Below are 12,424 nucleotides of genomic sequence, written 5' to 3' on the forward strand. Positions count from 1 at the left end.
TTTATACACTCCTACTGAAACTCAGAAAGTGTGCTTTGAGTGGCTGGCGTGAGCTGATCCCCTTGTCTAGAAATGGCAAGCTTCTTTTCTGGCGTGCTCCCATTTTCTGATAGGCCCAAGAAGAATGCATTATAAAATCTTGTTAATCTCAATTTCCTATGTGACACCATTTGTTGATGCTGTATCATTAAAATTTTTACATAAAGTCAATTTCAGTTGCTGAAGGTACTGTATATTGAATGAGGATTGTTTCTGGGGTGGGTTTGTGCAGAACAGGAATGGAAAAGCACTGCTGATTACTGGAGGGGGGAAGGTATAACACTATTTTACACAGACCATATCAACAGTTCATTTGGGCCAATGTTTTCCAAACCAGGTGCCTTCAGTTAGCCTCCTAAATGTATATTTAGACACCTAAATAAATTACCTTAATTAAATGACTAAAATGGAGGTTGCTGAGTGTTCATGTCATCTGAAGATTGGGACATAGGTTCCTAACTGTGTATTTAAGCATATAACTAACTTTAGGTTCTTGGTTAGGAAAGATCTTGGCTCTGGTGTCTGGCTTTCCTAATTATATGATTATCATATAAAGTCACATTGTTAATGCACTTTTTATACTGTAAAGGAATCAGATGAAGTAGTCATTGAGCAAATTAATAAAATGCTTCCCTTGCCCCTAGAAAGGGAAATCCTTCTAACATACATCTTGTGAATAGAAGCAAAGTGCTCTGCAGAGTTGCTTGTACACGGACCAATTCACCTTGCTTTCTCCTATGTTCAATGTTACGTTTGCTTACCCTTGAGATGAGTAATGACCTTCAGGTAAAAGATGACTTGGGAAATGTTTGAAAGAAAGTATCTGTTTTGACTTGATTTTATATTGAAAAATAACCAAAATTCTCAGTGTAAGAATTGAGGCTACATAAAGTTCTGAGAATGGGGCCCCTAAGTAGAATTGGACCTGTAGCATCAAACAAACAGATGCAGGAATAGAGATGGAATATGTGATTCTCCTTACTGATATGATTTATTGGAAGACAGATGACCTTTTGCTCTTAATTCTTGTTCCACTAATTCTGAAATGCCCTGGATCCATATATACTCAGCTCATGACTATCCATCTTTACATACAGATAATTTCAGATGCCCATATGCTGATTTTAGTGAATGGCCCATTTGTTTAAACATTATGGAGAAATTATTCTGGCAAAGCAGGTGGGAGAGAGGATATAGTGGATCTTTTGCTGACTCGGTCCACTCATCCTTTCATTTCAGAAGTGATTTCTTTACAAAGTAATGAAGGTCAGACATACGTGCATCATAAGACTAACCAACGCTGAAAGGCCTTTTTCAACTTTGAACATTGTATTTCATAATCTTCTGATAGGAAGTTCTGAGAGGTTGGGTTTTTCAAACCAGCTTGGTATAGGAGATCAAAAATATTAGTAGTTTGATTCCGCTGTCCCAAAATATGCAAGATTTAGGGGTTATGTCTTGTCATGCAGAATATCCTAAATGGTGACAGGATCTCTTTAATGGAATCAATGTGAAATGAAATTGTTATTGGGAGTTGAACCCAGATCATCAACCCTTAAAGGGAAACTGTAAAGGAAAAGCAAAAAGAAGTTGGACATTCTTAACAACATCATCCCACTGCCCATCAGGAGAATTTAAGACACTAGGCTGGTCCTCAGGAGATCAGTGTCTAATTTCCAGCAACGCTACAGATTTTTTGTGTGATCATGAGTGACTTAAGCTAAATCTTTCAGAAGTGGCCATGAATTTCATGTGCCTCAGTTTTTTTTGACGTTAGACACCCAAAATGTAAGTAGGTAAAATCAGTGGCAACTTTTGAAAGTATGGGTCATAAACTTTCTCTGCTTCAGATCTCCATCTCTTAAATGAGTGTTTTGCCTTAAGTTAAGAACCTAAATAGGAACTGTGGGTGATCACCAACTCTGAAAGTAAGGCCACATTTAAGTTTGCTAACTTTAGGCACCTAACTTTTAAAATGCTGTCTCTTGCCTTAAAAATAAAGAACAGAAAATGAACAGCCAACTTAGATGCAAGAAACAGTGTCAACTACAAGTAAAAGTGTTTTTTTTAATAATCATCCACTTTAGCTTTTACCTCTGTCAGTTTTATGTTCACCATTGCATTCAGGTAGCAAAACAATAAAATGGTCTGTGGTTTCTATTTTATTATAGATATCCTGACTTAATGAGTAAAAATATATTAAGATTGCTTCTTGATGCCCATGTTCATAATGATTTGAACTGTTCTACAAGCAACTATGCTGGAATTAGAGCTTGGTAAAATTTAACAAAACTTTTTTTTTCACCAGAAAATGGAGATTTGAGTTGACCGAAATAGTTCATGAATTCATGTAGAATTAGTCCAGTTCTTTCAGAAAAATGCATAACATTTCATTTCAACCTTTTCAAAATGGAATGTTCTGAATTTTTGTTTCAAAGTATAATTGTTTTTTTTAAAGTTTTTAAAAGCTCAAAACCAAAATGAAACATTTTGTTTCAAGTCAAACCAAACATTTAGTTCAACTGAAAGCAAACAATTCCCCCCCCAACTTTTTAGTTCAGTGAAAAGTTTGAAAAATTTTCTTTTCTGATCAATCTGAAATGAATTTTTAATGTTTTTCCCTTTTTTTTTCTTCAGAGTTTGAGTTGGAATATGTGTTGGAATGTGTTTTCCCGCACAAATGTTAGCATGGTCGTAGTATTGTTTTTCTTGTGCCCAAGGGCAGAGGTTCTCAAACTGTGGTCCGCGGACCACCAGTGGTCCACGAGCTCCATTCAGGTGGTCCACAGGCCTGGGTGGCTGCACACAGGAGAATGAAGGTCCACCCACCTAATTAGTGGAGTCATGCAGCTGTGGCTCCATTAATTAGGTGCCTGGACCCTGGACAAGACGTACATGTAAGGTGAGGTGGTGGCCTTGGGGGGGTATAGGAGTTGGTGGGAGGGGGAAGTTGGGTGAGAAGAGGGGGTGCTGAGAATTTGGGATGCACAGGGCTGCAGTGGCCAGAGAAAGAGGTGACTTTCCCCAGCTCCAGGGCTGTGGCTGCCAGGGAGAGATGGCCCTCCTTCCCAACCTCAGATCTCTGGTAGGGGAGAGACCCTCCTCCTTCCCAGTCCCAGCTCAGGGGCTGCTGCAATAGGGGAGAGAGAGGGAGAGACCCCTCCCCCTTCCCAGCCCCACTTTGGGGGCTGCCAGGCCAGAGGAGAGAGGGCACATCCATTGCATTAGAAAGGTAAGACTACTGATATTAAAATATGAGTTATGTGCTTTTATTCGTAGAACAAAAACAGTTTATTGTTAAGGGTGTTTTTTTTATATAGCACTTTTATCCAAAGTGCTTTATAATACTTAGCTAACGGTACAAACAACATTTGGAAAGATCATTAAGTGGTCTGCTGAAATCTTCAGTAATTTTCAAGTGGTTGGCAAAAAAAAAGTTTGAGAACCACTGCCCCAGGGCCCATGGAACAATAATGCTATCTGAAACTGTGTTATGGACTACCCCTTCAAAGTAGTCTATTGCACAGCTTCTGAATATAGTTTATAACTGTTAAGGAGTAGATGCAAACCATGTCAAACCTAAAAGAGGTGGATTAGGTTAGAGTTATTAGGTTAATTGATTTAATTATTTTGTGTGGAGAGAGTCAAAAAATACATCCAAAAGGCCAGGAAGTAAACTCCCAAAATCACGCCCTCTCTCACAGTCTCTCTCTCTCTCTCTCTCTCTCTCTCTCTCTCTCTCTCTCTCATACCATTGTCCAGGAAAGAGTGGGGAGTGTGTGTGTGTGAGAGAGAAAGAAATGAATCTCAAATATAAACTATGGAAGCTTTCAGGGATCTCTTTTAATTTTCATCATAATGATGGGGGCAAGGGGTGAGAATATGTTCATTTCCAACTGAGGGATGAGTTTATAAGAGATTGAATATTGGATGAAAACTTCACTTTAACTCTACTTAAAATAAGCCCATAGAGTCAAATAAAATATGTCTGTAAGGGGGGAAGTTTTAAAGTATTTCTAATAAATTATGTTATTAACAAAAGGACAGAGAGCATGTAACCAGAAATCAGAAAGCATACATGTTTTAATTATCTGTGAGACAATGTGGATGAAGTAATATCTTTTATTGGACCAACCAACTGCTGTTGATGAAAACTTTCAAGACACAGATCTCTCCTTCAGGTGTTTAACTATGGGCATTTTCATCCCTCTAAGATGACATAGCTACGTGACTACCTCTAGACTGCTTAGTTTCACCATGTGGAATAGTTGAAAATAAAACCTTTTTAACAAGGTTTTAATTTAGTCCCTCCTTATGTAACTTAACTTGTTTAGCTGGCACTGAAAGAGAATGTATTACATTCTCATCCTCATTCCATCCAACATTATTTTCTTAAGGCCTGGTCTACACTAGAAAATTAGATTGGTTTAACTATGTTGGTCAAGGGTGTAAAAAATTCACACCCCACAGTGGCATTGTTAAGCTGACCTAAGTCTCCATATAGATAGCTCTCTTCCATTGACCTAGCTACTGTATCTCAGGGAAATGGATTACCTACACTGATGGGAGAATCCTTCCCACCAGTTTTGGCAGCATCTACTCTGAAGTGCTACAGTTGTGCAGCTGCAGTAGCGCAGCTGTGTTGCTGTAGCATTTCAAATGTAGACAAGCCCTTATTACGTCTTCTCCCTTATTCTTTTCCAGTCAGCAGCAGTGAAGTGTGGGTGTGACATAAATTTGTGTTTCAGAAGTTTGTGGGCATGAGAAGAGGAACAATTAAGAGCCCAAATGCTATGTGGCTATACCTATGGAATATTATTGATCCTTTTGTTTTGTTATGTATCAGAGGGTAGCCGTGTTAGTCTGGATCTGTAAAAGCAGCAAAGAATCCTGTGGCACCTTATAGACTAACAGACGTTTTGGAGCATGAGCTTTCGTGGGTGAATACCCACTTCCTCAGATGCATGTAATGGAAAAAGCATTACATGCATCTGAGGAAGTGGGTATTCACCCACGAAAGCTCATACTCCAAAACGTCTGTTAGTCTATAAGGTGCCACAGGATGCTTTGTTTTGTTATGTTTTTGGAGGGTACTCAACAAATGATACTCCAGTTAAGGAAATGCACAGTTAAAGCTTAATAACTCCAGCTGGACTTACATCCATCATTAAGTGCAAGTCTACACTTAAAAGGCTGCATCGGCACTGCTGCAATTGCATTGCTGTAGTGCTTGAATGAAGATGCTCTAAGCCAACAGGAGAGAGCCATCCCATCGGCATTGTTAATCCATCTCTCTGGTAGGCAGTAGCTATGTCCGTGGGAGAAGCTCTCCCACTGACATAGGGCTGTCTACATGGGAGGAAGGCAGGTGGGGAGGGGTTAGGTTAGTATAACTGTGCTGTGGATTTTTCACACTCTGGGGCAACATAGTTATATTGATATAGGTCTGTACCGTACGCAAGACCTAAGATAGAAAGAAGAGACAGACCACCAGCAGCAGAGTTTCAGGCTTTGTCTATGTTAAGAGTTATACCAGTTTAGTTAAACTTTGACTTTAAATTTATATAGTTAAATGGATGGAGAACCCTGTTTGGATACTCATATTTCAGTTGAATTAAGTTAAACTGAAATCAGTATAACTTTGTGTAAATCAAATTAAGAATGTCCAAAGCACAATTTTGCACCTGTTTAACTACATTGATTTAAACTTTAAAAAATGTGTATTTTTTAATGTAAATAGAATCTCAGTCAATCTCTTCCTGACCCTTGAATGAAAAAACTTACAGCATGAGGAGAGTGAAGGTGAGAGTAATCAGAGTGCTTAGATTTCACTCTCCATCCAAAATTGGTGAGAAAGCATCAGATTGCCTCAGTGCACTCCTACTCCCATAGCTCCAGAGGCTGAAAAGTGATTTGTTTTATACACATCTGTGTTATGTGACCAAAAATAAATAAACAAAAATGAATTATAGACAGGCTACTTGTAGTTACTGTGGAATGAACAGATAAGACATTTGAATAGATCAGCATTGCTGCAATAATATTCCAACATGCCTGGAGCAGCTGCTCAGAGCTGTGCTAAGATCCTGAATCTCATGGCTGGGGGAGAAGTGTCAGTGCAGCAAGCTTTTGGGCTAAAATAAAATCCTTTTGTGGACATAGCTAAACAGATGACTCCAAGGGGCCATGACAGGGATGGAAGCCTGTGAAGATAAAGAGCAAACCACTCAAGAGAATGTATATTAAAAAGAAGGATAACAGGAAAAGGTCTGGCAGTAGAGTGACCTGTGTATTTTTCAGTAACTGGAGAAGATTTTTGAAAAATTATACAACCTCTTAAACCAGGGTGGTTCTGGAACCTGCTTCCTGCATTTCTCCCTCACCATTCCCTGGTGACAGATATCAAGATTTACTGGAGGATGAGTAGGAGGAGGCCTGTGAAGTGCCCTGAGGGCCAGACTCTCTTTGGGGTTCAGGATCCTGGTTCCAGCAAGGCAGAGGGAGAACCCAGTTCCTAATGTGCAGCAACAACCGAGCCTGATTCCTACCGTACAACAACCAAGGCTGGGTCTGAGGAGGCAGATGCTTTGGAGGGAACAAAGGATTCTTATTTGTTTTATGCTGTTGTGCTATACTGATGTCCTAGCTTCTGTTCTGGATGTCCCATGGCTGCAGCCATTGTAAGCAAGGTGAGCTTGGAGCCTTTCTGAGTCTTTAATTCCTGTCTTATCTTCATCACTCTGTTCCTTGCTTCCTGGACCCATGCTGTATGCTTGCCCCCCACACCCCGCAAAATATATGTTTTCATAAGAACATAAGAACGGCCGTACTGGGTCAGACCAAAGGTCCGTCTAGCCCAGTATCTGTCTACCGACAGTGGCCAATGCCAGATGCCCCAGAGGGAGTGAAGCTAACAGGCAATGATCAAGTGACCTCTCTCCTGCCATCCATCTCCATCCTCTCATGAACAGAGGCAAGGGACACCATTCTTTACCCTTCCTGGCTAATAGCCATTTATGAACTTAGCTACCATGAATTTATCCAATTCCCTTTTAAACATTGTTATAGTCCCAGCCTTCACAACCTCCTCAGGTAAGGAGTTCCACAAGCTGACTGTGCGCTGTGTGAAGAAGAACTTCCTTTTATTTGTTTTAAACCTGCTACCTATTAATTTCATTTGGTGACCCCTAGTTCTTGTATTATGGGAATAAATAAATAACTTTTCCTTATCCACTTTCTTCACATCACTCTTGATTTTATATACCTCTATCATATCCCCCCTTAGTCTTCTCTTTTCCAAGCTGAAGAGGCCTAGCGAATTTAATCTTTCCTCATATGGGACCCTCTCCAAACCCCGAATCACTTTAGTTGCCTTTTCTGAACCTTTTCTAGTGCTAGAATATCTTTTTTGAGGTGAGGAGACCACATCTGTACACAGTATTTGAGATGTGATTGCACCATGGATTTATATAAGGGCAATAATATATCCCCTTTTTAATGATTCCTAACATCCTGTTTGCTTTTTTGACTGCCTCTGTGCACTGCGTGGACATCTTCAGAGAACTATCCATGATGACGCCAAGATCTTTTTCCTGACTTGTAGCTAAATTAGCCCCCATCATATTGTATGTATAGTTGGAGTTATTTTTTCCAATGTGCATTACTTTACATTTATCCACATGAAATTTCATTTGCCATTTTGTTGCTCAATCACCACTAATTATCCCTCTCCATTCTGAGAATTTACCATTAATTCCTACACTTTGTTCCCTGTCTTTTAACTGGTTCTCAATCCATGAAAGGGCCTTCCCTTTTATCCCATGACTGCTTAATTTACATAAGAGCCTTTGGTGAGGGACCTTGTCAAAGGCTTTCTGGAAATCTAAGTGCACTATGTCCACTGGATCCCCCTTGTCCACATGTTTGTTGACCCCTTCAAAGAACTCCAATAGATTAGTAAGACATGATTTCCCTTTACAGAATCCATGTTAACTATTGCACAACAGTTTATGTTTTACTATGTGTCAGACAATTTTATTCTTAACTATTGTTTTGACTAATTTGCCCGGTACTGACATTAGACTTACTGGTCTGTAATTGCCGGGATCACATCTAGTGCCCTTTTAAAATATTGGCTTTACATTAGCTAACTTCCAGTCATTGGGTACCGAAGCCAATTTAAAGGACAGGTTACAAACCTTAGTTAATAGTGCCGCAATTTCACATTTGAGTTCTTTCAGAACTCTTGGGTGAATGCCATCTGGTCCCGGTGACTTGTTAATGTTGAGTTTATCAATTAATTCCAAAACCTCCTCTAGTGACACTTCAATCTGTGACAGTTCCTCAGATTTGTCACCTACAACAGACTGCTCAGGTTTGGGAATCTCCCTAACATCCTCAGCCGTGAAGACTGAAGCAAAGAATCCATTTAGTTTCTCCGCAATGACTTTATCGTCTTTAAGTGCTCCTTTTGTATCTCGATCGTCAAGGGGCCCCACTGGTTGTTTAGCAGGCTTCCTGCTTCTGATGTACTTAAAAAACCTTTGGAGTTTTTGGCTAGCGGTTCTTCAAACTCCTCTTTGGCTTTTCTTATTACACTCTTGCACTTCAGCTGGCAGTGTTAGTGCTCCTTTCTATTTGCCTCACTAGGATTTGACTTCCACTTTTTATCTCTCACTGCTTCTTTTACATGGTTGTTAAGCCACGGTGGCTCTTTTTTAGTTCTTTTACTGTGTTTCTTAATTTGGGGTATGCATTGAAGTTGGGCCTCTATTATGGTATCTTTAAAAAGGGCCCATGCAACTTGCAGGGATTTCACTTTAGTCATTGTACCTTTTAACTTTTGTTTAACTAACTCCCTCATTTTTGTATAGTTCTCTCTTTTGAAATTAAATGCCACAGTGTTGGGCTGTTGAGGTGTTCTTCCCCCCACAGGGATGTTGAATGCTATTGTATTATGGTCACTATTTCCAAGCAGTCCTGCTATAGTTACCTCTTGGACCAGCTCCTGTGCTCCACTCAGGATGAAATCTAGAGTTGCCTCTCCCCTTGTGGGTTCCCATACCAGCTGCTCCATGAAGCAGTTATTTAAAGTATTGAGAAATTTTATCTCTGCATTTCGTCCTGAAGTGAAATGTTCCCAGTCAATATGGGGATAATTGAAATCCCCCGCTATTATTAGGTTCTTAATTTTGATAGCCTCTCTGTTTTCCCTTAGCATTTCATCATCACTATTACTGTCCTGGTCAGATGGTCGATAATAGATCCCTAATGTTATATTTTTATTAGAGCGTGAAATTTCTATCCACAGCGATTCTATGGAACATGTGGATTTGCTTAAGATTTAAACTTCATTTGAATCTACATTTTCTTTCACATATAGTGCCACTCCCCCCCCGCACGACCTGTTCTGTCCTTCCGATATATTTTGTACCCCGGAATGATTGTGTCTCATTGATTGCTCTCAGTCCACCAAGTTTCTGTGATGCCTATTATATCAATATCCTCCTTTATGACAAGGCAGTCTAGTTCACCCTTCTTATTATTTAGACTTCTAGCATTTGTGTACAAGCACTTAAAAAACTTGTCACTGTTTATTTGTCTGCCCTTTCCAGATGTGCCAGATTCTTTTTTATGTGACTGTTTATCATCTGATCCGGCCCTTACATTATCCTCTTCCGTCCTCTGTTCCTGACTATAACCTGGAGATTCCCTATCATCAGACTCTCCCCTAAGAGAAATCTGTGTCTGATCCACATGCTCCTCTGCAGCAGTTGGCTTTTCCCCATCTCCTAGTTTCAAAATGGCATCTGCTCTGGCTGAGCAATCTGCCCCCATCTCATGCTAAAGCTGTGACCATTGGCTCTTTTCAGGCCCCATGCCATGGACAGCACATGTCCATCTACCTATTTTCCTTTCCCCTCCTCACATCTGTCCTGCCCAGTGAAAGGCCCCAACCCTCGCTGTTTGCCTGCTCAAAATTGCAGCCAACATCATGGTATAGCCACAACCTCTACCCCACCCCGGATTCTGCTAACTGGACAAAGTGTGCCAAGTAAGTCTCTACACAGGGATTTAATCTTCAATATAGAAAATAGAGAAGAGGAAAATCACTGACACTGGAACCTAGACACACCTATGTCTCCTCTGTGTGCCAGAAGCTGTAATGGATAAAGATAACAAATACTCTAGCTATTCCAGTTATAGAGATCCTTGAGTCATATATGTCAATATAGTATTGCCACCCAGGACTAAACCACAATAATGTCTGCTAGATTAAAGGCATGCCTCTTGCAAAAGCTGAGTTGCAGTTGGCAGCTCTGTAGTACTCTGCAATATCTTGTACTTGAGTCAAACCTTCATAATGAGAAAGGCTGGATGTAGGCTGGAATACAGCATTTATTCTCAACATATCAGACATTAGCCTTGTTTAAATCTGAAATCATGTCATGCCTTCATGTTTTATGGTTATCTGTCATGATACACTTTCCTGTTTATATATTGCAAAGTGAGGCACCTTTAGAATTTCTTGCTTGAGGCATAAAGTAAAAATGGCATAATGTCCTAGTCTCTGTGTTATAATTGTGGAGTTGGTGATACGAATTAAGTCACCAAGAAAAAGTACATGAAAGTAAAGTTAAGTGTCTGATTTAAATTGCCAAAAACAAAATAATTCACAGCTAACACTGAAATTTGCTTCTTAAACTAACATTACTCCTGCTTTCAGGCTTGATTCTACCCTTTTGAAGTTACAGGATCAGAACCTCAGCACGTCAGTGGACTTTGAACTCTGTGCTCTAACGGCACCAATATTTATACCAGAGTCTAACCTTTGACTTTTGTGGCCTTACATATGAGAGGGGGTAATCAGATGCAGACTTCTGCCAAACATTGTCAGTGTTTGCCTTGTAGTACAAATGGGAACTTTCTACACTGCAGTCAAAGGTGTGATTGCAGCATGTATACTGTGATAGACCCAGGCCAGTTGGGAACAGTAGGGTAGTAGAAGGGAGATATACTGGCCACTGGATAAGCAGTTTTCTGTTCCATGAGTGACCAGAGCAGGGGCTACTCCAGGCTAATGAGAACACCTGACTCCAATTAATCTGCTAAGAGTCAGGCGAGGCAGTTAAGCACCTGACTCTAATTAAGGCCCCTCTGATGCTATAAAAGGGCTCACTCCAGTCAGGCCAAAGGGAGCCAGGGAGCCAGAGGAGAGGAAGTGCATGTGAGGAACTGGGAGCAAGAGGCGTGAAAGAAGCTGAGAGTGAGTAGGTATACTGCTGGAGGACTGAGAAGTACAAGCGTTATCAGACATCAGGAGGAAGGTCCAGTAGTGAGGATAAAGGAGGTGTTGGGAGGAGGCCATGGGGAAGTAGCCCAGGGAGTTGGAGCTGTCGTACAACTGTACCTGGAGGCACTCTAGACAGTTGCAGTCCACAGGGCCTTGGGCTGGAACCTAGAGTAGAGGGCGGGCTCGGGTTCCCCCCCAAACCTCCCAACTCCTGATCAAACACAGGAGGAATTGACCTGGACTGTGGCTTCTACCAGAGGGGAAGGTCTCTGGGCTGTTTCCTGACCTACAGGGTGAATCTGTGAGGTGAGCAAATCAGCCAATAAGTGCAGGACCCACCAAGGTAAAGGAGGAACTTTGTCACAACTGGTGTCAGGAGTGGGGTTTGCTGCGCACAGTGCAGTAGAAGAAGGAGGGTAATTTAAAAAAAAAAGGGGGGGGGGTTTCACCACAATGGATGATGTAGTATGGGCATTGATACAAGCTACAGTGGCCCAGCAGGAGGCTACCTGTGTCCAGGCAGCCGCCCAACAGGTGGCAGTATGGCTGCAGAAAGAGACTAATTGCCTGCTGATGGACCAGGCTGCTCAAGACCGAGCTATGCTGTAGGAACTGGTAAACCAGGTAAAGACCCTTACAAAGCTGATCGGCGGCCATGATGGCTGCAGAAAATGACGTGGTAGGATGATGTAGAGGCATACCTTCTGACCTTTGAGAGGACAGCCCTACAGGAGGCCTGGCCTCGAGATCAGTGGTCTGGCATCCTTGCCCCTTTCCTGTGTGGGGAAGCCCAGAAGGCCTACCATGATGTGCCTGAAGAGGCTGCAGTAGACTACTCCCAGCTGAAAGCAGAGATCCTGGCCAGATCGGGGGTAATGACCGCAGTGTGGTCCCAGCGGTCCCAATTGTATGACCTCATCCATTTCACACAAAAGTGGTTGCGAATGGAGTCCTGGAGTCCAGAAGAGATACTAGAGGTTCTGGTCATCCACCGATACATGAGGGGACTACCGCCAGACCTTCGTGCCTGGGTAAGCCAGAACGAACCCTCCACCTATGACAAGGTTGTCGCCCTGGGAGAGAGGCGAAGGA

The 12,424-nt window shown here is 41.5% G+C and overlaps 1 long non-coding RNA gene across 1 annotated transcript; it reads left to right on the forward strand.

The window, feature by feature from the left end:
• Positions 1–3,671: 3,671 nt before the first annotated feature.
• LOC115644938 lies at positions 3,672–11,926 on the forward strand. The gene is made up of 3 exons (XR_003998639.1): positions 3,672–3,682; positions 5,400–5,407; positions 11,799–11,926. It is a non-coding gene; the product is annotated as an uncharacterized LOC115644938 (long non-coding RNA).
• Positions 11,927–12,424: the final 498 nt, after the last annotated feature.

This window comes from Gopherus evgoodei, chromosome 2 (genome assembly GCF_007399415.2).
Source record: "Gopherus evgoodei ecotype Sinaloan lineage chromosome 2, rGopEvg1_v1.p, whole genome shotgun sequence".
Lineage (NCBI taxonomy): Eukaryota > Metazoa > Chordata > Testudines > Testudinidae > Gopherus > Gopherus evgoodei.